Source organism: Aquarana catesbeiana, linkage group LG02 (assembly GCF_042186555.1).
Source record: "Aquarana catesbeiana isolate 2022-GZ linkage group LG02, ASM4218655v1, whole genome shotgun sequence".
In the NCBI taxonomy this organism is placed as follows: domain Eukaryota; kingdom Metazoa; phylum Chordata; class Amphibia; order Anura; family Ranidae; genus Aquarana; species Aquarana catesbeiana.
The window spans coordinates 71,141,431-71,168,122 of record NC_133325.1 but is presented as its reverse complement, the minus strand read 5'-3'; the positions used below and the strand labels follow the sequence as shown (position 1 = coordinate 71,168,122).

Below are 26,692 nucleotides of genomic sequence, written 5' to 3'. Positions count from 1 at the left end.
TGGGATTTTTTGCACTTTATTTTTTATTTCTATTTATGTTGATTGCACACTGCATCTACAGAATTTGGTTTATGATGCGGTTTTTTGAAGATCTATCTTGATTTTTCGCCTTGATGCACCTATACACATTTTTTTTACTTTGCCATCTACACTCAGCACACTAAAGAGTGTGATTCACTTTTTTGGGTCGGTTTAGATATAGGGCAGGGCCACCTACCTCTTTATATACATATAAAGGGGAGGCAGCAGCCCTTTTCACTCCAAAGCGCAGAATCTTAACAAATTATATACTCCTAAGACCCCCTGGCCAATTGGGTCTCAGGACCAGCTTCCTGATTGGCCAGGAGGAGAATCAGGAAGATAATAGCGAATATTAATTTGCTATTGTCATACAACTGGGTGGGCTCAGGGTGCAGTGCTCTGGACCCCGAGCCCACCCTTTTTGAAGCCAATTAGAGCCTCGGGCTCTAATCAGGTGCTTAAAAAAAACAAAAAACCCCACATTAAAATCCATGCGTCCGGCGCCCTGCATGTAAATTAGGGGTTGAGCGCATGGATTGGGGGGACGGCGCCCTGTGCCCTGTATGGATGGACCGCCACTGGTAATGGCAGAATTTAGCACGATACATAGAAGTGTTTTATAGGGATATTTGACATCGCTGATAAATATTTAACAAATATGCTTTGTGAAATCTCATGAATTTTTTTTTTTATGATAGTAAAAGTGTTCAGATATGATTGAATGAAATTGTACAGTCTTTCCTAAAGTGTATGTAAGGCCTAAACAAAAAGCATTAAAAAAGCTTCCACGTTCCATCCAAAACTACAAAAAAAGTTTTACATTTACAAACTAACTTTATTGTCTGGAATCAGTCTCACTAGATGCTTGCTATGATATGTCTGGTGCCTGGGACGTCTGCTGAGTGTGTGATTGTACATGTATGGACAGAGCTTTGGTAGGACAGATGTACTGAAAATCAGACCTTCCTGCCACAATCTCGTATCTAAGACAAGCCTACACTTTAATGTCATCTATGTACAGTACTATGTTCTACCTCCATCCCTATTATGATGGTACACTATTGTCTTATCTATCTCATATCTAGAACAAGGCTACACATTGATGTGCTCTATATACAGCACTATGTTATACCCCCATTCCTATTATTTTAGTACCCCACTGCCTTACCTTATCATCTCAATAGTTAATGGTGCCCTTTTCTTTAAGAAGTTCTCCAGGTCTCCACCACTCAGGTATTCCATGACGAAGAATAAGAGATCCTGTGCAGAGGAAAGAAAGATCCAGGTTATAGAAATGATTCGCTATTTTAATCACTATGCAGCTTTGGGTAGATTGTGAGAAAGGTAGGTGTCACAGTTGTATTCTGAGAGGATAACCATTTAACAACAACCTCTTTCACAAAATAAATATAAGGTAGTCACTTACCTTTGTCTGGAAGGTACCGTATGCACGAACGCAGAATGGACTGGTACAAACTTCCTTCAGTATGCGGCTCTCCTTGAGGACTTCTTCGTAGTCTTCCCTGTTCTTAATCAGGATTTTGACAGCCAGCGGTTCATCAGTGGAGGTGTGTGATGCCAAAACCACCTGGAGGAAACAGAAGGAGAGAAATTATAGCTGACAATTAGAGATATTCATTGCCATTTAATACTTTATTTATGGGTCCACAATAATGGTAGAATTATTATAATGGCATTTTTATCATCACAGGGTCTACAATGGTGAAACAGCTGAAATTATGGGACATTCTCTCACTCCTGGCTGGAGATAAGTCAATGAAGAATCCACCAAGAAAGGTGAGATCGTCTCATTTCACTACAACTCATTCCTTCGTGAAGAAGTTGTTCTTGAAACTAAGTTTCACCACCCTGATTCCTTCTCTACGTCTAATTAAACATTGAGATGAAATCAGCTAAATACACTACAGATGCATCAAAACAAAATATGTTTAATATAAGTCTTACAATTTGTTTTAATTAAAAAGCAGCAGCAGCAACCTGGATAGAATAGAAAGCCTGCCCCCTGTCCCCCTGAAGCAGTGATCTCTCTACAGAACTTTGGCACGTCTTTCTGAAGCAGAACCCAGAGCTCTCCAATCCGCTTGGAATGTGAGCTTTGATGATTGGAGAGCTCTAGCGCTGACTCATCAGGGGCTATGCTGAACCACTGTAGAGAGACCACTGCTTTCCAAGAGGCTCTGCTCTGTAAAATGCTGGCAAACAACAGGCTTTTATACTTAGCCGCTAAAGAAAAAAATAACTATAAACACATTTTATGTTAATGCACCTGGAATGGAATTATCTGAATAAAATGAAAGGTTTATTTTGGGCTTTAAAGTGTATGCCCAGCTCTGCAACAGCCACACAGACAGAAATAAAAATATTTTCTTTAGTAGAGTAGAGGGAGGCGATAGCTGTCTGTGTCCTTGTTGCAGTTTTCCATCACTTCCAGCCTGGTGAAATCATTGTCAGCAGGTCAGGAAGTGAGGGGAAATCCTTTCACACTATATCTGAACATTTTAAACCAGAGAAAATATCTGACCACTTACCTTTCCATAACTCCCCTTTCCGAGAAGGCTAAAGAATCTGAAGCCATCCAATGACATTGGGATTATCTCCTTAGTGCTGGGGCACTGACTGTCACTTTTTGTTGGCGTCTCAATGTGAATATCACTTTTAGGTGGAGCCTCAATGTGAACTTCACATGTTGGTGGAGTCTCCATGTGGACTTCACATGTTGGTGGAGTCTCCATGTGGACTTCACATGGTGGAGTCTCCATGTGGACTTCACATGTTGGTGGAGTCTCAACGTGGACATCACATGTTGGTGGAGTCTCAGCGTGGACTTCACTTGTTGGTGGAGTCTCAGCGTGGACTTCACTTGGTGGAGTCTCAGCGTGGACTTCACATGTTGGTGGAGTCTCAGCGTGGACTTCACATGTTGGTGGAGTCTCAGCATGGACTTCACATGTTGGTGGAGTTTCAACGTGGACTTCACGTGGTGGAGCCTCAATGTGGACTTCACATGTTGGTGGAGCCTCAATGTGGACTTCACATGTTGGTGGAGTCTCAACGTGGACTTCACATGTTGGTGGAGTCTCAGCGTGGACTTCACATGTTGGTGGAGTCTCAGCGTGGACTTCACATGTTGGTGGAGTCTCAGCGTGGACTTCACATGTTGGTGGAGTCTCAGCGTGGACTTCACATGTTGGTGGAGTCTCAATGTGAACTTCACATGTTGGTGGAGTCTCCATGTGGACTTCACATGGTGGAGTCTCCATGTGGACTTCACATGTTGGTGGAGTCTCAATGTGGACTTCACATGTTGGTGGAGTCTCAACGTGGACTTCACATGTTGGTGGAGTCTCAGCATGGACTTCACACGTTGGTGGAGTCTCAGCGTGGACTTCACTTGTTGGTGGAGTCTCAGCATGGACTTCACATGTTGGTGGAGTCTCAGCGTGGACTTCACATGTTGGTGGAGCCTCAACGTGGTCTTCACATGTTGGTGGAGTCTCAATGTGGACTTCACTTGTTGGTGGCATCTCGATGTGGATTTCACGTTGGGTCTCGCTCACTAAGGCAGGCCTGCCGTGTGAGCTGCATCTGCGGTAAATACCGCGTACATCTGCAATAAAAAAAAATTGGATTTAAAACCTTCATCTACATTTGATACAGTTTTCTTTGTAGAACATACAATTATAGGAAGTAAAGGTCAAAACTCAATTGCCAGGGACAATTAATAAACCCACCATGACAGGGACTACTATTTTTCTTCTTCTTATAAAAATGCCGGTTGGCAAGTATCCCGGCCCACTAGATGTTATACTTTCTACAAGTCAGTGAGTCAAGAAGCCGCCAACAAGTATTTTGAGTGATGTGATAATTTAGAGTTAAATTAGAAGGCAGGTCACAAATGAAGTTGCGAAGCTGCATCAGGAAGTAGTTGTGTCACCTGCCTGGCTGTGCATTGTGGCAGGGGTTGGTAAATCATCGGACCAGCTATGAAAAATGACAAATGTGTTTTAAAAGAAAAGGAAAGGCTTTGTTAACTGATAATATTGCTCAGAAAGTGTGCATGTTATCCCTAAGATCAGACAGGAGATGGGTCACAGTAACTGTTTAAATACAGTGTGATGTGGAGTTTGGCTTCAATGTGTTGGTGTATCTAAATCTGAAAGTATATCTAACACTCCCCTCCCCCTAGACTGACAGTGCTGCTGTCTGCTGTGCCCCTGTGCTCCTTTTATCAGACTGGAGGCACTCTAGTACAGGAGATATATTACTGGCCAGATCACCATGTAAAAACAGTAGGAAGAAGGCTAAAAAAACGAATGCAGCTGCATTACATCACATTATTGGTTATGGGTGTAATACCGCTTTAATTATTTTTAAACATTGCATTGTATGTGGGGTTTCTTTCATGTCCAAGTTGCATGTTACTGGTGGCTGGTTGGCACCACCATCTTGTTGGTTGGCACTGAGGTCTTCAGCCCACCCCGTAGTAAGGGGCATGCAATGCTTGTTAAAAAATAAAGAGAGAGGTGGGGGTGAGTGGAGGGATTGAGACTTGGCTCCCTGTATACAGCTCTGATCGATGATACCCGGGACTCCAATGACACCCAACATCAGGAATTGAGTGTAATTCTCAGTGCCATATCAGACTGTCATCAGTGAGGATATAGAAATCATGGAAGACACAAATATCCACCAATGAGAGTCCAGTTACTGAGCCACCTAACTGACACCCCCCCTCCCCCACTGACAGTGACTGTTGATGTTCCGTGGTAGAGGCTTTCATTGTTAGAAATGAACAGAGACATCATTCTACAGTCCAAGGAGACCGGAGAGCTGCTAACAGTTCTAAACCTGTCCAAATGAAAAGGGCATGCTCTCATTGACTTCTATGTTTAAAAAAAGTGTTAAAAAGCTTAATATTTTAAAAAGTATAAATAGTAGAAAAAAAGTTGAAGAAGTCCCATGATAAGATGAAAGCGCTGAACATTTTAAAAGTTGAATGGTTTTAATAGCTGAAAGTATGCAGAAGTTACGCAGAGCCAAAAAACATACGGAATAAAATTAAAATGAAAAAAATGAATAAATAAAAACAAATAACAATAGTGGGACTGCTGAAGCAGTCCCACTAATGATCAGTAAGCTGCAATATAATACATTTTTGGATTTGCGTTTAATACTCATTTAAATGGATAGATTTCATCCTTTTTGTTTGAAAAAGTGGCAGTTTATTGTTAGCTGAGGCCACTGAGATTTGAAAAATAACTGCCACTTGTGCTCCAGCTTGGTGCAGTGCGCCTAATATGTGTTCATTTATAATCAGAGATTTGTGTATATAGGGGGGACTCTAATCCAGGTATAAAGCGCTGATCCCAGTATGTGTATAGGAATGACAGCACCCTTATATTATATATACACTATTGATCATTATGATTTCCTGATGGGTCTTCTGTTGCTTTTTCAACCACCATTTTGGGTTTGAAAAACCTTCTGATGTTGCGCCCAGCTGCCCTAATACCCCGCAAAATGCTGCTACCAATACCCCTTTGCCGGGCAGCTACATTGGGCTGTGTATCATGTTGTAAAGCAGGCTGGAGATCCTCGGGGGAGGAATTCCTTTTCTGCTCTGTAGATTCCTCTTTTATGACCAGAGGATGTATCTTATTTTGCTTACGAAATCACTTCATTATAATCTAATATTAAACGCTACAAATCGCAAGAGCTTCACAACTCGCTTCCTCTTTGTTCAAGAGTCAGTAGAGTTTTTTTAGGCGTTTTTCAGGCGCTTTAGCGTTAAAAAAAAGCGCCTGTAAAGCGCCTGAAAAGAAGCCTCATCTGCAATCGCAATGTGAAAGCCCGAGTGCTTTCACACTGAGACCCCTTTCACACTAGGGCATTTTTCAGGCACTTTAGCGTTAAAAAAAAGTGCCTGTAATGCTCCTGAAAGAAGCCTCATCTGCAATCCCAATGTGAAAGCCCGAGTGCTTTCACACTGGGGCGCTGCGCTGGCAGGGCATCAAAAAAAGTCCTGCAAGCAGCTTCTTTGCAGCGCTTTCCTGTTTTTGCCACCGGGCTGGGTGTGCCGATGGCCCGAGCCCTTTCACACTGCCAGCGCCCGAAATACGCCTGAAAAACGCCCCAGTGTGAAAAGGGTCTCAAGCGGCGCTTTACCAGCGTTTTTCGGGCGCTGGCAGTGTGAAAGGGCTCGGGCTTTCACATTGGGATTGCAGATGAGGCTTCTTTCAGGAGCTTTACAGGCTCTTTTTTTAATGCTAAAGCGCCTGAAAAACGCCCCAGTGTGAAAGGGGTCATGTAGTGCAGCTGGTGACATCACAGGGAAAAATGGTCGCCTAGCAACTGACCACCCAGGTGCAGCTGCACTGAGTGATGGTCACCTAGCAACTGACCACCCAGGTGCAGCTGCACTGAGTGATGGTCACCTAGCAACTGACCACCCAGGTGCAGCTGCCCTCTTTCAAGCGCAATTGTTTGGAAAATACACACTTTACTGAATTTAAAAAAAAAACTAAACAATAAAGTTAGCCCAATTTTTATGTATATTGTGAAAGATGATGTTGCGCAGAGTAAATAGATAGACAGAGCCATAGAGAACCTGCTGATCATCATAATGACCATGAGCACACAATGGGGAGTGTGGGGACTGAGCCTCGGCCTGTGTGATGTGTGATATATCAGTGTGGAGGGGGATTGCTTGTCTGTGGACCAGCGTCGGGATTACTCTCAGTGTCTCCTTCAGGCTGCAGCACGTCCCTTACTGAGGGAAGGGAGCCGCATTACAATTGAATCCATCCGCCGAGGAAAGCATACAGTGAGTACAAAGTCCCCTCACTGATACAGAGCAGGGATTGTATGCTTCCACCCGAAAATGGAGAAAAAGTCCCTCTTCTGCTCGCACCTCCTGGGCCCCCGTCAAGAAACACTGTACCCATTTGAAATTTTTACATTTCTTTCACACAAATAGCGCTTTCTTTTGGTGGTATTTAATCCACATTGCCCAACATTACCCAGCATGCACCTCCAGATCTCGCACATGCTCAGAGCAGCACGAGCAGTGTAATAGGTTGTAGGTTGGGTTTCCATAGCAACGGCAGTGTCAGAGGTCACCCCTTAGCTATGGAAACCTCTCCTCCCCCTCCAGAGACCAGGAAGTTTATCTACATTTACAAAGATTATAAATCTAGAAATATAAAAAGCTCCTGCAAAAGGTAATTACTTTTTTAAAAGATAATATTTGTAAATGGTATCCCTTGTTTTGTGCAGATTTTATATGTAAGACAGGGAGCCCACCTTGACATTGCTCCCGCTGAAACCAGGACTAAAGAGAAGGCAGTAACCCACACGAAGCTTATATATATATATATATATATATATATATATATATATATATATATATATATATAAAATCTCTTGTTATGTGTGTGTATATATCGTGGCAAAATCGCAGCAAAAAAGAGAGGGGGAATTGCCTTAATGGGGGTACATACAGCAATAAAAATTGACAGGGGCTCTAATTCCTTTCCACTCAATCCAAAACTAAAAAAAAAAAAAGTGTTGCCTTTAGTTATAATTTAATAAAAAAAAAAATCTGCAGATTGGTGTTTACAAGACACAACACAGCAACTCTAATGTGGACCAGGCTTGTCTTCTTCCCACCCCACCATGTGATTTACTCCCCACACTGCTTGTTCCAATGCATGTCTATCTAGGATCATGTATGCCAATCACTGTGCCCTGTCCATGGCCATCCCTATACATATATACACATGGGAATGTCACCTGTCATCAATGGGGAAAAGTAGAAAATGAATCTATCAATATTTACAGTACTCACCATTCCAATCCTTGATCTCCTGGGTTGGGCCATAGACTTTATAGCCGAGACCAAAGCATCCAGCTGCGGCTCTAAAGCAGCCGCGCATAAAATCTCGTGCCCGCTTCATTTTTGCGGGCTTCTTCATTGGGGTATCTGCAAGCTGTTCAATGATACCTCCTTCCATAGGTGGTCTTCCAGTGGTCTGTTTATCGTTGGTGTTAATATGATAAACAGCTTTTTTACACTGAAAAAATTTCATTCTGAAGAATAATCCAAGCACGCTCTAAGCGCGGGAGAATGAAATTAAAATACAATAGAATCAAACGAAATCAGTAGAATGAAATCGCAAGCAAAAGGTCGCCAGAAACAAAACAGCACGTCTGCACCGTTCAGCAATCACTCTGGGACTGGCAGGATCCTGCTGAGAGCTGTGTTATATGTTGGCAGTTGATGACATCATCATCCCTGGCACTGAGCCAAGACTAACTGACGTTCTATTTTTAGATCTCTGGCACTGAGCCAGGAATAACTGACGTTTCTCCTGGTGTGGTAGCTTTGTGAATTCAGCCTCTAGGCTCAGTATACAGATCTCACATACCAAATGATTATTTTTTTAAATTAAAGTGACAGCTATTTTGTTCGATATTTAAAATTTACAGTCCCATTTTTCTCTGTTAAAAAAAAAATTTACAGTCCCATGGCTTAAATAAAGATCTTTATTCCTATGTTAGCACTGTGCATTGAGTCTTATCACTTCATATAAAAGCTTTCCTGTAGGTCAGATATTTTAATTTCTGTCCTGCTTTTATTTATTTAATTTTTTAAAATCATCTTTTAACCCTTTCATGCCTAAACCTTTTTCTGACATTTGTTGTTTACACGTTAAAATCAGTATTCTTTGCTAAAAACTTACTTAGAACCCTCAAACATTATATATATTTTTTAAACAAAGACTCTGGAGAATAAAATGGTGGTAGTTGCAATATTTCATGTCACATGGTATTTGCGCAGCCCTCTTTCAAGCGCAATTGTTTGGAAAATAATACACTTTACTGAATTTAAAAAAAAAACTAAATAATAAAGTTAGCCCAATTTTTTTTTCATATATTGTGAAAGAAGATGTTGCGCAGAGTAAATAGATACCTAACATGTCATGCTTTAAAATTGCATGCACTCGTGGAATGGCGACAAACTACGGTACTTAAACATCTCCATAGGCGATGTTTTAAAAAAATGTAACAGTTACCTGTTTAGAGTTACAGAGGAGGTCTTTTGCTAGAATTATTGCTCTTGCTCTCTCACATGTGTGATTTTACAACTGTTTACATTTGTGGGCATGACCTATGTATGCGTTTTCTTTGGCACATGAGCCCGCGTGGATGAGGGCGCTTTAAAAAAAATTACATTTTCTTTTTTTTTTTTTCTTTTTTTTTTTTCTTTTACACTGTCCCTTAAAAAAAAATTCTGATCACTATTATCGCTGTCACAAGGGATCTAAACATCCCTTGTGACAGTAATAGGCAGTGACAGGTACTCTTTATGAAGGGATCTGGGGTCTAAAAGACTCCAAATCTTTCTCTGCAATTCGCTGTTTTTAAATAATCAGTTTTTTTTTTAAATTGGCGCCGTTGGCTGCAGAGTAAATTGGAAGTGACGTTGTGACATTGCTTCCGGGTTACTACCCTGTTTCCCCGAAAATAAGACCTAGCATGATTGTCGGTGATGACTGTAATATAAGCCCTACCCCCCAAATAAGCTCTAGTTAGAGTCCTTGTAGGTCTGATTTTCAGGGTAGGGCTTACTTTTGGGGAAACAGGGTAGGGCTTATTTGGGGGGGTAGGGCTTATATTGCAGCCATCACTGACAATCACGCTAGGTCTTATTTTCGGGGAAACAGGGTATATCGGAGACCCCATCAAAGCCAATTCCGGCTTTGTTCGGGTCTCCGGCCAGCTGGTGGACGCGCCTGCTAGTCGCTCGGGTCTCCCGGTGGGACGGGAGACACGGGCAGAGCGGTGGAATGCAGTGGCCGGGGGGAACGCCCCCTCCCACTGCTTGTGATAAAGGCCAAAAGGCTATTTAGCTGCATCAGTTGTTATCACAATTTATCATTATTACCCAAAATAAATTGTTTTTTTTCCTAATCCTTCCAGTAGTTCTTTAGTAGTCTCAAAACCCCGCCTCCCGACATCAGTCTGAGCTCTTTTTGAACTCTGTTAGCAGTCTAGGCCTACATTCGCACTGCGAAAACTAAACAATAAAGTTAGCCCAATTTTTATGTATATTGTGAAAGATGATGTTGCGCAGAGTAAATAGATAGAGCCATAGAGAACCTGCTGATCATCATAATGACCATGAGCACACAATGGGGAGTGTGGGGACTGAGCCCCGGCCTGTGTGATGTGTGATATATCAGTGTGGAGGGGGATTGCTTGTCTGTGGACCAACGTCGGGATTACTCTCAGTGTCTCCTTCAGGCTGCAGCACGTCCCTTACTGAGGGAAGGGAGCCGCATTACAATTGAATCCATCCGCCGAGGAAAGCATACAATGAGCACAAAGTCCCCTCACTGATACAGAGCAGGGATTGTATGCTTCCACCCAAAAATGGAGAAAAAGTTCCTCTTCTGCTCGCACCTCCTGGGCCCCTCTATTAACCTGATGGGCCCAGGAAGGTACTATATACTTTGCCAATCAAGTAGGTGCAGGTTAATAAAGTTCTTTAGCTAATTTGTTTGTTTTTTAGCTAGAAATCTGCTCCCCCCCCCCCCCCCCGGTGGCTGGGCCCGGTACAACAGGGCTGGCTGTACTGCCCTATCAGCGGCCCAGAGTCCCGCTGCTTGTGATAAAGGCCGAAAGGCTTTTTAGCTGCATCAGTTGTTATCACAATTTATCATTATTACCCAAAATAAATTGTTTTTTTTCTAATCCTTCCAGTAGTTCTTTAGTAGTCTCAAAACCCCGCCTCCTGACATCAGTCTGAGCTCTTTTTGAACTCTGTTAGCAGTCTAGGCCTACATTCACACTGCTCTGTAGCAACATTGTGTTTGTGCCACATTTCCAGTGCTTTTTTTGTTTGACTGCATTTATGAAAAATGGACATGTAACTCATGAAATGCACCAAAAATGCAAACGCAGTGCATTTTTAGTGCTTTTTTGCAGCAGTTTTCATTCAATTCAGTGGGAAGCTGCGGTTTTGAAAGCTGCACCAAAGATGCAGCATGCAGGACTTTTCAAAATGCACCGCACCCAGTGGTGTGAAGAGTCCCAAAGGGTTTAAAAGGAACCATTTTTATTGCGTTTTTCTTGCAAGGCAGAAATGCAGGAAATTTCATCAGTGTGAAAGGGCCCTAAACTTCAAACAAACCTGCAATAATTAACCAACAGTGTCTGTAATATGACACTATCAGAGCTGCAGACAGGAAAGGCTGATGATTTAATGTTGTATAAATAATTTTTCAATTTACAATTGCGCGGTCAAGAAACACTGTACCCATTTGTAATTTTTATATTTTTTTCACACAAATAGCGCTTTCTTTTGGTGGTATTTAATCCACATTGCCCAACATGGTGCACCTTGGACAGAGTCCTAGTGATAGATCAATCACCTTTTACCTCTATATCATGTCTGGTTTCAACATGACAGTAGATCCTTGCAATTTTTTTCTAGCGCCCACTGGGAGTGGTCACACCATCCCTTGTTATGGTAGCAGCTGTAGGTGGTGCCTGGGAGGTAACCACACTATTTCCACCTTCTCTGGTTGAAGGTTATCTTTCCAGCATTGAGCTTAAAGCGGAGTTCCGCCTGCAAATAAAACATTAAAAGTCAGCAGGTACAAATACTGCAGCTGCTGACTTTTAAAATAAGGACACCTATCTGTCCAGGGCGCCCGCAATGTCCTCACCCGAATCCGACCCGTCCCTCGGCTCTGGGTGGAGGCACCGGCATCTTAAGTAAGGGAATCAGGAAGTGAAGCCTTGCGGCTTCACAGCCTGTTTCCCTACTGTGCATACGCGAGTCGCTCTGCATGTTCTGACTGGTCCCTGTGTGTCTCCCAGGAGACAGCGGGTGGGACGGAGGAGGGGCCAGACATGGCGTAGATCGCAGCGGATTCTGCTGCGATCTTTCACTGGAATTGGGAACAAATACCTGTATTAGACAGGTATCTGCTCCCCCCCGAAGGGGTGCCAAATGTGACACCGGAGGGGTGGGGAGGAATGTACAAGGCTCTCTGGGGAGGATGGGCCCCTATGTACAAGGCCTGGGCCATCTTAATAGCATCATGGGCCCCTGGGCAAATGAATGCTCTGGGGCCACTACAATGGAGACATGGCAGGTAAACAGACATCAAGTAGGTAGGAGGCAGACAAGCGGAGCTTCCCCTTTTGGGTGGAGCTCCGCATTAACTACATGAACAATCATTCTGTACAGCAAAGAAACAGTGGGGAAATACTACATACATAAAGTAACAAAGCTGTCCTGTACATATAATATATCTGCTAAATTGATGCCTCCCCAGCACTATGGCCCCTCTACACCCTAAATATTCCCCCTGCACTCTGACCCCTCTACACCCCAGATATCCCCCCAGCATTGTGACCCCTCTACACCCCAGATATCCCCCACCACTGTGACCCCTCTACACCACAGAAATCCCCCCCCCACTCTTCTCTGGCCCCTCTACACCCCAGATATCCCCTCAACACTGTGACCCCTCTACACCCCAGATATCCCCCCACCACTGTGACCCCTCTACACCACAGAAACCCCCCCCCACTCTCTGACCCCTCTACACCCCAGATATCCCCTCAACACTGTGACCCCTCTACACCCCAGATATCCCCCCAACACTGTGACCCCTCTACACCACAGAACCCCCCCAACTCTCTGACCCCTCTACACCCCAGATATCCCCCTAGCACTCTGACCCCTCTACACCCCAGATATCCCCCTAGCATTCTGACCCCTCTACATCCCAGATATCCCCCTAGCACTCTGACCCCTCTACACCCCAGATATCCCCCCAGCACTGTGACCCCTCTACACCCCAGAAATCCCCCCCCCCACTCTCTGACCCCTCTACACCCCAGATATCCCCCCAGCACTCTGACCCCTTTTTACACCCCAGATATCCCCCCAACACTGTGACCACTCTACACCACAGATATCCCCCCAACACTCTGACCCCTCTAAATCCCAGATAACTCCCCAGCACTCTGACCCCTCTATATCCCAGAAATCCCCCCAGCACTCTGACCCCTCTACACCCCAGATATCCCCCCAGCACTCTGACCCCTCTACACCCCAGATATCCCCCCAGCACTCTGACCCCTCTACACACCAGATATCCCCCCCCCCCAGCACTCTGACCCCTCTACACCCTAGATATTTGCCCAGCACTGTTACCATATACCATAAGATACCCCTTGTATTGTGACCCCACTACATCCCTGATTCCCCCTACACTGTGGCCTCTCTACATCCCTGATACCTCTAGCACTATATCCACCCAAGCTACCCCAAACACTGCTACCCCCTATACACCCCAGATCCGCCCTCAGCATTTTTTTCCCCCATACACCCTTGATATCCCCCAGCACCATTATTCCATCCATGTAGTACCCCCTTTTCCAGTGGAGATACAGTGCATGTAAACTGTTGGCTATGTGCCAACCTCCAGCACTGGACTCACCTATGCCAATCAAGCAGGCAGAAGGAGGGGCGGAGGAGGGAGCATCCCTCCGGGCATTCCAAGCCCTTCGGTGAAAACAGTGCTGGACAGCTGGGCTCCCCATGACACCATCCACAATGCTACTTTGGCAGGTGGGCTCTCAGGGCTGCTGACTCAGCAGCTCCCACTCCAGCTTCTACCCCGCGGCCTCCAAGTCCCGAGCATTCAAGCTGCATGGGGTGGGGTCAGAGCATCACTGGCGCTCCGGCCCTGCTGGCTGTGAAATAATAGGTATCGTTTTGCACAGCACAGTGCACCGTTGCCAGCCTGCCCCCCCAGGTATCCATCACTCTCAGTGCCATCATGGGGCCCCCAATTTTGGGGCAGCGTGGGCTCAAGGACCAGCTGCTTTGGGGAAAGTGCAGGGGCCTCTATGCAGCTGGGGCCCCTGGGCAGTGCCCAGGTCTGCCCACTTAAAACAGCCCTGTACAAGGCTCTCTGGGGAGGACAGGTCCCTATGTACCGGACTCTCTGGGGAGGACAGGTCCCTATGTACAGGACTCTCTGGGAGGACAAGACCATATGTACAAGACTCTCTGGGAGGACAAGTCCATATGTACAAAGCTTTCTAGGGAGGACAAGTTCCTTATATACAGGACTCTCTGGGGGGGCAGGTCCCTATGTACAGGACTCTCTCAGTGGGCAGGTCCTTATGTACAGGATTTATACAGGACAGGTCCCTATTTACAAGGCTTTCTGGGGAGGACAGATTCCTGTGTACAAGGCTTTCTGGGGAGGACAGGCCCCTATGTACAGCCATGGCCAAAAGTTTTGAGAATGACACAAATATTAATTTTCACAAAGTCTGCTGTTTCAGTGTTTTTAGATCTTTTTGTTAGATCTTACTATGGTATACTAAGGTATAATTACAAGCATTTCATAATGGATTTTTTTGACAATTACATTAAGTTTATGCAAAGAGTCAATGTTTGCAGTGTTGACCCTTCTTTTTCAAGACCTCTGCAATTCTTCCTGGCATGCGGTCAATCAACTTCTGGGCCACATCCTGACTGATGGCAGCCCATTCTTGTATAATCAACGCTTGGAGTTTGTCACAATTTATGGGGGTTTTTTGTTCACCCGCCTCTTGAGGATTGACCACAAGTTCTCAATGGGATTAAGGGGATTACGTTTCCTGGCCATGGACCCAAAATTTTGATGTTTTGTTCCCTAGGCCACTTAGTTATCACTTTTGCCTTATGGCAAGGACAAGGTTTTTTCTGGATGCCCCAAACAATCGGAAACGGGATTCATCAGAGAAAATGACTTTACTCCAGTCCTCAGCAGTCCAATCCCTGTACCTTTTGCAGAATATCAGTCTGTCCTCCCTGTTTTTCCTGGAGAGAAGTGGCTTCTTTGCTGCCCTCCTTGATATCAGGCCATCCTCCAAAAGTCTTCTCCTCACTCTGCGTGCAGATGTACTCACACCTGCCTGCTGCCATTCCTGAGCAAGCTCTGCACTGGTGGTTCCCCCGATCCGGCAGCTGAATCAACTGTAAGAGACGGTCCTGGTGCTTACTGGACTTTTTTGGGTGGCCTGAAGCCTTTGCAAATGCAGTGTAATTTTTTTTTTTTTTTTACGGGATTAAGTTCATTTTCATGGCAAAGAGGGACTTTGCAATTAATTGCAATTTATCTGATCGCTCTTTATAACATTCTGGAGCATATTCAAATTGCATCATAAAAAAACTGAGGCAGCAGACTTTGTGAAAATTACTATTTGTGTCATTCTCAAAATGTTTGGCCATGGTTGTACAAGGCTCAATAGGGAGGACATGTCCCTATATACAAGGCTCTCTGGGGAGGACATGTCCCTATGTACAGGACTCTCTGAAGAGGACAGGTCCCTATGTACAGGACTCTCTGGGAAGAACATGTCCCTATATACAAGGCTGTCTGGGGAGGACAGGTCCCTATGTACAGGACTCTCCGGGCAGGACATGTCCCTATGTACAATGCTGTCTGGGGAGGACAGGTCCCTATGTACAGCACTCTCTGGGGTGGACATGTCCCTATGTACAAGGTTCTCTGGGGAGGACAGGTCCCTATGTACAAGGCTCTCTGGGGAGGACAGGTCCCTATGAACAAGGCTTTCTGGAGAGGACAGGTCCCTATGTACAGGGCCCTCTGGGGAGGAAAGGTCCCTATGTACAGGACTCTCTGGGGAGGACAGGTCTCTATGTACAGGGCCCTCTGGGGAGGACCGGTCTCTATGTACAGGACTCTCTGGGGAGGAAAGGTCCCTATGTACAGGACTCTCTGGGGAGGACAGGTCTCTATGTACAGGGCCCTCTGGGAAGGATCGGTCCCTATGTACAGGACTCTCTGGGGAGGACCGGTCCCTATGTACAGGACTCTCTGGGGAGGAAAGGTCCCTATGTACAAGACTCTCTAAGGAGGACAGGTTCCTATGTACAAGGCCCTCTGGGGAGGAAAGGTCCCTATGTACAGGACTCTCTAGGGAGGACAGGTTCCTATGTACAGGGCCCTCTGGGGAGGAAAGGTCCCTATGTATGAATGTATTTAATACAGTTGCCTTCTCCCTGTCAGTTGTTACCAACTTCCCATGATCATCTTTTATGGGGCCAATATGTTCTGACCTTACCATTTTACCATTAATATATTTAAAAAACTTTTGGTGATTTGTTTTACTCTCCTCCACAATGTGTGTTTTTATCATCTATTTTAGCTGCCCTGATGGCGCTCTTGCGTTTCTTATTGCGTTTTTTGTAGTTTTAGAATGCTGATGTTCACCCTTCAGTCTTATATTTTTAAAGGGAATTTTTTTCTCATTTACAGTGATATCTCGGTTCTTGAACGCTTCTGTTCATGAACAATATATATATATATATATATATATATATATATATGTTCAGAACGGATTAACCTGATGTACATTGATCCCTTTGGGAAAATTTGCTTCGGTTCACAACCAATTCGGCTTGTGACCAGAGTCGTTTCACAAAGTAAGTTCGTGAACCGAGGTACCACTGTATGTGCCTTTTTACGTTCATATTTTGCCACCCAGGTTTGACTTTTGTTCTTTTAAATTTGTTTCCAAATGTAATGCACTGACAAATGTCACCATTTAATATGTCCTTAAAGCACTCTCACTTCTCTTCAATGTTCTTTGTTTCAAGAATTTGATCCCATTTGATGTGATGTAGTATAGAGCACAGCTTAGTAAAGTTCACTCTTTTGAAATTTGGTGTTCTTATTCTTCCCCCGTGTCTCCCTTTCATAAAATTGATAACAAATGTATTTACTCGGTGATCACTTTTTTCTAAGTTATCCCTACTTCCACATTTGTAATCTGCTCTGTTTTGCTCCAGCAGAGGATTATTTTTAGTTGTGGCTTTCACCGTTTGACTTGTTAAATTGTCTTGCGTCATGTTCGAGAAAAAAATTTGCCTTAGATGAGTTTTCAGTTCCATCTGCCCAATCAATATTGAGATCAATATCGGGATAACTGATAAGTCCCCTATGATTATAACATTGCCCTGCCTCCCTGCTGACTCTAACTGTTAAAGGAGATGAGTCTCATCCTCATCCTTAAGGTTAGGGGTCCTATAGCATACCCCCACAATTAGTTTACCATTTGTCCCTTTTAAGTTCAAACCACAAGGACTCCATATCAACACCTGCCTACAATTCTGATCTACTGGCTTCAATACTTTGAATACCTCACTCAACCAAGTATGCAGATCAGGAGTACAGTTTTCATTCTGATTATACTTGCTACAAACTTGTCAAGGCCAGCGACAAGTAGGAGTAAAATAAGTCTCATTGATGGTTTCAGTGGGAGTAAAATAAGCCGCCCCCCCCGCCCGGTGTTGACAGTGTGCAGGAGACCTGCATGGCATTAACAATCTCCTGATCGCTGGTACAATGCTTTACATGCTCCTGATATAAAAAATAATAAATTCAAATTTTTTTACCTGTAAAAAGATGTGCATTTATTATTTTTTGTACAAATGTGAATTTATCCTTTAATCCCTATGTTTGCATTGTTCTTTAGTGCTTGTAAGTGTTAGGTGCCACCCTACTCCAGATTGGCTGGTTGGGGTGCCAATTAGAGGGAGGAGGTCTAGCATATAAGGGGGAATCTTTAAAAAGTGCCAGAAGGCTATATTAAAGTGGAGTTCCACCCAAAAGGGGAAACTCTGCTTGTCTGCCTCCTCCCCCTCCGCTGTCACAATTGGCACCTTTCGGGGGGATTGGGTATCTTTCGGGGGGAGAAGCGTGTGGCTCCTATGTACCTCTCACTCAGGAATGTTGCTGTAACAGAGATTCCCCTAGTATGGGCGATGCTTGAATACAAGGCCTCCATATTAATGGAGGCCAAAATTGTATTCATGGGGACCGATAGTCCCTCCAAGATAGTAAGTAGATGAATTGTATCTTTGAGATATGTCGAAAGGCTCTCCACGTGTGGTCGTAGATAATCAATGAGGGATTTGGCTTTGTATGTTAAACAGCCAATGCCTGAAATTATGGGTCTCTCGGGTTTATCTGAAAGGGATTTGTGGGTTTTTAGTAGGCCATAGAACGTGGGGGTTACTGGGTGATTTACTTTTAAAAATCCTCTGGTATTTTTGGTAATAGAGTAAATAAAGTAAGCCCTGTCTATGATATTGAAAAATTCCTTTCGATAGTCTACAATTGTGGAAGCTGGTATTTTCTGGTACCATGATGGATTTTTTTTAAATTCTGTGACACATTGTCATACAGTCATCAATTGTGTGTGACAAGGTTGCCACCCTTATCTGACGGTTTTATAATTATGTCTTGCCTGGCTTTCAATTGATTGAAGGCTACTCTTTGTGTGTGTGTTTAGTTATTTTGTGTTGCATGTACTTTCTGGATATCTTGGGTTACTCTTTCCACAAATAGTTTTACATTGGAGTTGGAGAAGGAAAGAAATTTACTTGATTTGTTTTTATATGGGGGGGGGGGGGTAAAATCAGACTCAGTTACATCCTCTGATTCAGTGAGGACTCAAAACATTTCTTGGGGGTTTTTCCAACTGATCTAGAATAGCAGTGGCCCCAAACTGTGGCCTGATGGACAGATGTGGCCCTTTGCTAGCCTTTATCCGACCGTTGGGGTACTATTCCTCCCACTGATATGGAGCACTATTCCTCCCACTGACACCAACAGGGAGGCACTATTTCTTCCACTGATACCAATGACTATACTATACAGTATAATACTATTCCTCATACTAATAGGGGCACTACTCCTCCTCCTACTGTCCATGAACCCTATGGCCATAAACTTGCTGTGGGGGCACCTGAGCCGAGTCACAGCTCCCTGTGTCCATTCAGACATGGAGACCCACCCCAGCCTGGACCCTCTCTCTCCTGATTGGCTAGCTGACTTTGATTGACAGCAGTGGCAGCCAATGTCTCAGCCAATCAGGGAGCGAGAATCTCGGATGGCTGAGACATTCGTGGACATCGCTGGACAGAGAGGAACCTCAGGTAAGTATTAGGGGGGTTGCTGCACACAGAAGACTTTTTATCTTAATGCATAGAATGCAGTCTAACCATCATGTTCCTGCTTTGTAATTATTTCATGCTGTATTTATATTTTTTATTCTTTTTTTATGATACCATCATTTAAAAAATGTATGGCCCTTTATATACACCAAAAACAATTTTTTAATCCCCCTTTCCCCTATAGGATCCTTCAGGGTTGTGTGTGCTTGGTGGCGGTCTTGATGTGGTCTATGCTGTCCCTGTCTTGGTTTTCCTCTGGTCCGGGAGCTGCGACGCGCACTGCGGGCGTTCCCTCCCTGTCTTCCTGCAGGGGGGGGGTGCACGCGTACTGCGTGTCGACATCACACTTTCTACGCCGGCGTCAGTTTCTGTGGCGCTGCATTTGCCGACGATTATTCTACCTACGAGCGCTATGGGACCCGGTTTGGTGTCAAACCACCAGGCGGCTCTTCCGCATTGGTGATGGCGTCTCCCCTTCCCTTTGCTCGCATATGTGTGACGTTGATGGGACTTTCGCGGCGATGCCCCTCTAGGCACCATCTTTGGATGGTTCTAGCATTTGGCTTCTGCTTCTTCCTTTAGACACTATACACAGCCTACCTCCCTTTTTGGTTGTAGGCTACCTTTCCCCCATATCATTCCTTCTGCATCCCACTTTTCACTTTCTGGTCCTGTTAGTCCACTTTTGTGGGTGCTCTTTTACCTCTCGCACACTCCCCTGCTTTTTATCACCCTTCTCTCTTTTTTGTGAAATTGCATGACCCTCATGCGATTTTTCACCTTTCTATTTTTTTTCCCTGTATGGTGTGTTTTCTTTCTCTTTGAACTCACCACCCCCTTTACTTTTCCAGGCAACAATTAGTGCTGGTTTCCTATCCATGATTATATATGGGAGGAGCCCAGGGAGTGTTGGGTGTTACTTATACCCCCACTGGGCAGTGGCATCTCTAGCTTTCATATTTAGGGGGGGGCACATGGGGGGACAAGGACAAAAGTAGGGGGGCCAACCATAAAAACGCAAATATATATATACACATATACACACATTTTTATTAAAAAATAAATTCAAGAATAGAATGCACCCCAGCAGAAATCACAGGAGGCCATGATGTGCAAGATAGTTGAGGTCAGGTGTATGGGGGGGAGATCGATCCTGTGGGGGGGTGTCTGTCAGGGTTTCCCACCTTGTTCGGCAGACTCAGAGCTCAGCACTGTCAGCAGGACAGGACGGGTCCTCCTCTCTCTTCCACCTTCTCCTTCCTCCTTGCATTGCTGCTTCCTCCAGTCGTGGCTCGTGGGGGTCGGTCATGGTCAGTGATGTTGCTCCTGGCTAGGGTCTCCACTCCACTCCACTCCACAGTACTCTTTACTGCAGCCACCAGGCGCGCCCAGGCCAGCCACGTGATGTGGTGTCCAGGCAATATCTGACCGCGATGAGAGTTGTTGTAGCACGCAGGCTCAGGTGGGCTGCGCTGCTCTCCTCTCCTTAGACTGACTCCACCCCCCCGGGAGCAGGAGCAGGGAGCTTGAGCACACAGCCGCCGCCTCGCTGCGGACTACACTACAACTCCCATAAACAACAGCAGCGGACAGAGGCTGTCGTGCGGCGTCACCTGGGCTAATAGCTAGCCCCGCTTACTGGCTCAGAGACTGACAGCCATACTAGTGAGTCATTCAAGCGGGCGGACTGTGTGCACTCGGACAGCCGCAGGCGGCTATTCGGTTATTATGGTAACTGACATTCAGACAGTACTTAACTTGGGGGAGGAACATGGGGGGGGGGACACAGTAAAATTGGGGGAGTCATGGCCTCCTCAGGCCCCACCCTGGTGACGCCCATGGAGCTTGCTCAGGAATGGCAGCAGGCAGGTATGATTAGATCTACAAGCACAGTGAGGAGAAGGCTTTGAGGATGGCCTGGTGTCAAGGACAGCAAAGAAGCCGGTTTTCTCCAGGAAAAACATCAGGGACAAACTGATATTCTGTAAAAGCTACAGAGGTTGGGTTACAAATAAAACATATTGTTCGATTTTCCATGACTTTGGATATAAGACTATGTATTTTTGTATACACCATGGAAGCTTCTTTTGTTTGTTATATATGTTAAACAAAATGTAAAAGCTGTATGTACAATCGCCTCAATAAAAACTTTTATGGAAAAAAAAAAAAAGCTACAGAGGTTGGACTGCTGAGGACTGGGGTAAAGAAATTTTCTCTGATGAATCCCCTTTCCGATTGTTTGGGGCATCCAGAAAAAACCTTGTTCGGAGAAGAAAAGGTGAGTGCTACCATCAGTCCTGTGTCATGCCAACAGTAGGGCATCCTGAGACCATTCATGTGTGAGGTTGCTTCTCAGCCAAGGGAGTGGGCTCACTCACCATTTTGTCTAAGAACACAGCCATGAATAAAAAATTGTACAAAAACATCCTCCGAAAGCAACTTCTCCCAACCATACAAGAACAGTTTGGTGATGAACAATGCCTTTTCCAGCATGATGGAGCAGCTTGCCATAAGGCAAAAGTGATAACCATGTGGCTTGGGGAACAAAACATTGACATTTTGGGTCCATGGCCAGGAAACTCCCCAGACCTTAATCCCATTGAGAACTTGTGGCCAATCTTTAAGAGGTAGATGAACAAAAAAAACAAATTCTGACAAACTTCAAGCATTGATTATACAAGAATAGGCTGCCATAAGTCAGGATGTGGCCCAGAAGTTGATTGACAACATGCCTAGGAGAATTGCAGAGGTCTTGAAAGAGATGGGTCAACACTGCAAATATTGACTCTTTGCATAAACCCTTACAGACCACTTTGACCTACAGGTAAGCCTAGATTAAGGCTTACCTGTAGGTCCAAGAAATATCTCCTAAACCTACACGGTTTAGGAGATATTTGCAAAAAGACAGGCACCGCTGTCTACGGTGCATGCGCCGTAGACAGCGGCGCGCAGGCGCACTGAGCATGCCGCTGCTGACGGCGATATGCCGTTAGTGGCGGCTCCTGTGCATATGCGCGGGAGTGACGTCATCGCGGCTCCGGCCAATCACAGCGCCGGAGCCACGATACCCGGAAAGAAGATGGACGCTCCGTAGCAGAGGGGACAGCGGTGACTTTGCAGGCTCCTGTGTCAGGTAAGTGACACTTAATGGGCTACTATGCGATGCATAGTAGCTCATTATGCTTTACCTTTGCAGGGAAACAAAGAGGAAGTAAACCCATCAGGGTTTTACTTCCTCTTTAATGTCATTGTCAATAAAGGCCTGACATTTATGAAATGTTTGTAATTATATTTTAGTATACCATAATAACATCTGACAAGAAGATCTTAAAACACCAAAGCAGCAGGCTTTGTGAAAAATAATATCTGTGTCATTCTCAAATCTTATGGCCACGGCTATACATATGTCCCCCCCCCCCCTTCTTCACTTATATCAAATTAAATTTTCGCTAAAAACACACTAAAATCATTATTAGTAGACACAAACACAACAAAACTCCAGCAAAAGCTCTGTATGTGAATGAGGTCTTGGGGCTGGTGCTGTGGCCTGTACAATGTGAGTCAATGTTTTTTTATGTGGCTGGAGCTGTGTGCAGGCAGCTTTTGTTACCCTATGGGGATGCAGTAGCTGTATGAACACAGCCGCAGGTCCTAATTTGACAGGTGTGTGTGTGTGTGCGGCTGTATAATCCCCAACACAGTGTGCATTCAGGGCCACCCCCACACCTGCCACCTGCTATGGTTGAGCTGCACGCACCAACCGCTACCCCCTTTAGCAACAGAGGCAGTGGCTTTGCAGCCATGGCAGAAATGATAGAGCGCAAAGGATATGTTAACGAGTCTCTAATTTTTTTTTTTATTATTATTTTTTAGAATTTAAATTTAAATTTTTTTTTTTTTTTAGAATTTAAGTTTTTTTTTATTTGTTTATTTTACATTTTTGTAACTGCCGTGTTAGTGGGGGGTTGGCAGCAGGGGGATGGGGGCACAAATTCTAGAACTGATCCCCTTGCTATGCAGCCAGAGGGAGAAAGAAGAAGATGATCCGGCAGCACTAATGGGGGAGGTACAAGAGGATCAGTGTCTGCAATAAGGCAGTACAGCCGGCCCTCCCACTCATAAGGTGCATGGGCCCCCTTTTGAACTGCTGGGGCATGGGCCTGGTACAGGAGGGCTGGCTGTACTGCCTTGTCAGCAGCCCTGCCCTTTTACCCCAACACTCTTCACCCCCTGCAACCCAAATACACCAACACTCTGCACCCCCAATACTTCAACATACTGCACCCTCTGCACCCCCACCTCTCTGCAACCCCAATACCCCACCTCTCTGCATCCCCAATACCCCACCTCTCTGCACCCCCAATACTTCAACATACTGCACCCTCTGCAACCCCACCTCTCTGCACCCCCAATACCCCAACATTCTGCACTCCCCAATACCCCACCTCTCTGCACCCCCAATACCCCACCTCTCTGCACCTCCAATACTTCAACATACTGCACCCTCTGCAACCCCACCTCTCTGCACCCCCAATACCCCACCTCTCTGCACCCCCAATACTTCAACATACTGCACCCTCTGCAACCCCACCTCTCTGCACCCCCAATACCCCACCTCTCTGCACCCCCAATACCCCACCTCTCTGCACCCCCAATACTTCAACATACTGCACCCTCTGCAACCCCACCTCTCTGCACCCCCAATACCCCACCTCTCTGCACCCCCAATACCCCAACATTCTGCACTCCCCAATACCCCACTTCTCTGCATCCCCAATACCCCAACATTATGCACCCCCAATTCCTGCCCCCCCATTTCCCCAACCTCTCTGCATCCCCAATAATCTGCACCCCCATTAACCAACCTTTCTGCACCCCAATACCCCAGCACTCTGTACCCCCATACCCAACTCTCTGCATCCCCAATACCCCAACTTCCTTCCCCCCAATTACTCCACCTCTCTGCATCCCCAATACCCTACACCCCCTATACCCAACTGTCTGCACCCCCTATACCCCAACTCTCTGAATCCCCAACACTCTGCATCCCCTATACCCTAAAACTCTGCAACCATCATACCCTAACACTCTGCACCTCCAATACCCCATCTCTGCACCCCCATACCCCAACACTCTACACCCCATATACCCAACTCTCTGCACCCCTATACCCCAACACTCTGCATTCCCAATACCCCTACTTTCTTTCCCCCTCCCAACACTCTGCACCCCCATTACCCCATCCCCCACCTCTCTGCATCCCCAATACCCCACCTCTCTGCATCCCCAATACCCCACCATTCTACACCCTGCCCCCCCATTTCCCCAACCTCTCTGCATCCCGGATACTCTGCACCCCCATTACCCAACTCTCTGCACCCTCAATACAACACTTTGCACACCCCACACCTCCTATTACACATCACTCCCAGAATTCCCCAATATGCTCTCTCTGTAGCCATCTGTATTACATCTCACCCTGTGTCCCTCCACCCTTACCCTGCACACCCCACACTGCACCCTCATTACAGCTCACTCTGCATCCCCAATACCCCCACCACACTTCATCCTCCCTGACATAAAGCGCCCCCTGCTGGTCACATCTGGGCTGTTCCCATTTCCAGGATTTGGGAGAAAACTTCAGAAACCAAAGCGGAGTGGTCACATGACCTAGTAAGAGCAATCCGTAGAAAAGTGTGATTTGTGACCAATGGAAATGCTGGAGCGCCCGGCGGGGTGTGGTTAGGAATACGTTGGAGAGGTGAACATGACTGTAATACAGGTGAAAACCTCAGTCCCTCCCCCTCCTCCTCCCAGATACTACTACGGCGTGCACGCGCTCCAGGAAGCGAGGCGCGTCTCCGTGCGTTGCCGCGCGCCCCCTACATTGAATCACTTGTGTGTGTGTGAGCGCGGGGGGGCGAGTTCTCGCGAGAAGTGTCGGAGGATTCCGGGAGAGGTGAGGAGGAAGTGTGGGGGGGTGGGGTGTCAGAACTACTCGGGTCCCTCTTATAGAACTTGTCCATGACGTCACTGATCACAGACACCACTCAGGGCTGGCAGCATTGCTGGGACTTGTAGTGCAGTAGGAGGTGACAGGTGCAGTGTGTGGGGGCGGAATAAACTGTATGGAGAGACAAACACTTGTATTTTGTAGATTCGGATGGAGTATTTAAGGGTTAAAGTTTCTGCCGGGGTGTTCTGTACTGTCTGTATACCATAGAGGGGTTTCCCTTCACTTCCTGTCCCAGGGACACCACAGGAAGTCCCCCAGAGTGTGGGGGGAGGGGGTCCCCTCTTAAACTGGTGGTGTCCCCATTGGAAGTGTTCTCACTCTCATGACAACATTAACCACGCCTATTTTTCAAACTTGTTCACAAGGTAAAATCTTTTTTTCTTTGCTAGAAAATTACTTAGAACCCCAAACATATTATATATATATATATATATATATATATATATATATATATATATATATATATATATATATTTATATTTATTTTTATTTTTTTTCAGACACCCTAGGACAGTGATGGCGAACCTTGGCACCCCAGATGCTTTTGAACTACATTTCCCATGATGCTCAACTACACTGCAGAGTGCATGAGCATGATGGGAAACGTAGTTCCAAAACATCTGGCGGTCGTTGTAATACTTTATGTCACACCGTATTTGCGCAGTGATCTCACAAGCGCAATTAACAAAAAAAATGCACTTTTTTTTTTTTCTTAAATTAACCACCTCCCGTCCGCGCTATAGCCGAAAGACGGCTGCAGCGCGGACCTACTTTGTCAGTAGGACGTCCATAGACGTCCTCCCGTGCTCAAGCAGGCCTGCGCGCCCCGCTCTGTGATCAGCGAGTCTATGAGACTCGGCTGATCGCAGATCGGAGTAAGGGGTCGATACCTTACCACCTGATCAGCGGATCATGTGATGTAAACAGAGCCGATAATCGATTATTTTTTCTCCTCACGCGAGAAAAAAAAAAAAAAGCCGATCACCGGCGGCTGTGAGAGGGACATCAGTCCTGATCATGGACAGCCTCTGCAGAGGCTTCTGTGCCCACCAGTGCTGCCTACCAGTGCCCACCAACACCACCCATCAGTGTCCACAGTGACACCTATAAATGTCACCCATCAGTGCCATCTGTCAGTGCCCTCAGTGTCGCCTTATCTGTGCCCCTCAGTGTCGCCTTATTTGTACCCCTCAGTGTCGCCTTATTTGTGCCCCTCAGTGTCGCCTTATTTGTGCCCATCAGTGTCGCCTTATCTGTGCCCATCAGTGTCGCCTTATCTGTGCCCATCAGTGTCGCCTTATCTGTACCAATCAGTGTCGCCTTATCTGTGCCCATCAGTGTCGCCTTATCTGTGCCCATCAGTGTCGCCTTATCTGTGCCCATCAGTGTCGCCTTATCTGTGCCCATCAGTGTCGCCTTATCTGTGCCCATCAGTGTCGCCTTATCTGTGCCCATCAGTGTCGCCTTATTTGTGCCCATCAGTGTCGCCTTTTCTGTGCCCATCAGTGTCGCCTTTTCTGTGCCCATCAGTGTCGCCTTATCTGTGCCCATCAGTGTCGCCTTATTTGTACCCC

The 26,692-nt window shown here is 45.7% G+C and overlaps 1 protein-coding gene across 4 annotated transcripts in view; it reads left to right on the top strand.

Annotated features, from left to right (window-relative positions):
* Positions 1 to 24,896: 24,896 nt before the first annotated feature.
* Positions 24,897 to 26,692, top strand: part of LOC141126955 (phosphatidylinositol-3,5-bisphosphate 3-phosphatase MTMR2-like) — a 77,906-nt gene continuing 76,110 nt past the window's right edge. For 3 of the 4 annotated variants that reach the window (XM_073613036.1, XM_073613038.1, XM_073613037.1), the window contains exon 1: positions 24,898 to 25,061. The gene's annotated coding sequence lies outside the window, so the exon portion shown is untranslated. Of the gene's footprint in view, positions 25,062 to 26,692 lie in introns of all 4 variants that reach the window. The other variant, XM_073613040.1, reaches the window with a different exon arrangement.